Source organism: Macadamia integrifolia, unplaced genomic scaffold (assembly GCF_013358625.1).
Source record: "Macadamia integrifolia cultivar HAES 741 unplaced genomic scaffold, SCU_Mint_v3 scaffold998, whole genome shotgun sequence".
Taxonomy (NCBI): domain Eukaryota; kingdom Viridiplantae; phylum Streptophyta; class Magnoliopsida; order Proteales; family Proteaceae; genus Macadamia; species Macadamia integrifolia.
Genome location: NW_024870614.1, coordinates 223,635 through 225,548, shown reverse-complemented (window position 1 = coordinate 225,548; position 1,914 = coordinate 223,635). Strand labels below are relative to the sequence as shown.

The following is a 1,914-nucleotide window of genomic DNA, read 5'->3' as shown; positions in this document are numbered from 1 at the left end:
CCCTAAAAACCCTAAACCCTAAACCCTAAACCCTAAACCCTAAACCCTAAACCCTAAACCCTAAACCCTAAACCCTAAACCCTAAACCCTAAACCCTAAACCCTAAACCCTAAACCCTAAACCCTAAACCCTAAACCCTAAACCCTAAACCCTAATCCCTAAACCCTAAACCCTAAACCCTAAACCCTAAACCCTAAACCCTAAACCCTAAACCCTAAACCCTAAACCCTAAACCCTAAAATTCTATACGCTAAAACCCTAAACCCTTAATCCCCAAACCCCAAACCCTAAAACACTATACGCTAAAACCCTAAACCCTTAAATCCCAAACCCTAAAACCATAAAACCCAAAACCCCAAACCCTAAAACCCCAAACCCCAAACCCTAAAACCTTGAAACCCTAAACCGAACTATGAATCAAAAATTGATAATAATACCAAAACGGATTCAAGACCTAAGGATAGCTTCTTCTCCTTAATTATTGTTTTTGTTAATTGGTTTATTTTGTTTTAATTTAAATTCTAAATTTTACAAAATTGATATTCGAAACAACGTTCACCTCAATTTTAGTAGATTTACCCTTCTTGTTCTCTGTGGGTTCGACCCCTTTCTTGCCACTATCTCATAGTTTAGTTAGGATTTATTTTGATTCATTCACTATAGCGATCTAATTTAGCATTGTTGGACGGTCTTTTAAGATTGATTTAGTTGTTCTGCTTTAGTTTTAATTTCAGAATTTTTTTATCTTCTTCTTTAGTTTAAGTTTAGAGCAGCCTAAGTTGTTTTTATTTTGTTTTGCAGGTAGCCCAGTTCCTAAAGCAAACAAGAGTGCACCATCTTCAACCCGACTTGTTGAACTTGTATTCAGCCCTCTTGCACAGTCTGGTTATGAGCTCTTCTCTCTTTGTTTAGTTTATTTTATTTTCATGGTTGTTGGTAGTTGATGCATAGTCGTCGTTCTTGTCATCCCAACTTGACCAATTTAGACCTTGAAATTGAGAGATCTTTACGTTTAATTAAAAAAAATGGTAGAGGAAAATGAACCTACAAGACGCCCTTTAAGTGAACACTTTACCCCCATTGCCTTATACATCTACCTCTTGTGTTAAGGTTCCTACTGTTCAGGCCGCCCATTATAAGATCAAATCCAGTATCATTCAGATACTCCCATCTTTCTATGGACTTAATAATGAGGAACCCTACAAGCACCTAGATGAATTTTTGGAGATATGCTCCACTGTCAAAATTCAGAATTTTTCTGAAGATGCCCATAGGTTGACCTTGTTCCCATTTTCCCTTAAGGATAAAGCCAAACAATGGCTTAATTCTTTGGATTCTTCTATGGTGATTGAGACTTGGGCCCGAATTCAACAGGAGTTCCTAAAGAACTAATTTTCCATAGGTAGGACTAACCGAATTAGGCGAGCCATCACTAGCTTTTCACAAATTGATGGTGAACAATTCCATGAGACTTGGGAGAGACTTAAAGATCTAATTAGAAAGTGTCCCCATCATGTTGTACCTAAGTAGCAGTTGGTCCAATGTTTCTATGATGGACTGACAGATAGACATAGACAGATGGTTGATGCTTCCTGTGGAGGCACTTTTATGTATAACAGTGAGGATGAGGCATGGGAAACTATATGAAACTTTCAGTGAAAATTCCCTACATCATGTGTCAGCCTCAAGGACTGAAGCCCCCACCATTGGATCTCAAAAGAAATGTGGCCTCTATGAGGTAGGCCAATCTGTGGCCATAAACACCAGAGTGGACATGCTTTTTGAAAAGCTTAACCGCCTATTGTCCATGGGGCAGAATTTTAGGCAATCTACCCTAGCTCCCACTTATCAGGATGCGTGCGCTCTTTGTGCCAATTCTGCACATTATGTGGGTGATTTCCCTCAAGCTGTGCA

General features: G+C 38.9%; 1 non-coding gene across 1 annotated transcript; it reads right to left on the bottom strand.

Moving 5' to 3' along the window:
- Window positions 1-1,413: 1,413 nt before the first annotated feature.
- On the bottom strand, window positions 1,414-1,520 carry LOC122070767. The gene has a single exon (XR_006137966.1). It is a non-coding gene; the product is annotated as a small nucleolar RNA R71 (small nucleolar RNA).
- Between the last annotated feature and the right edge of the window lie 394 nt (window positions 1,521-1,914).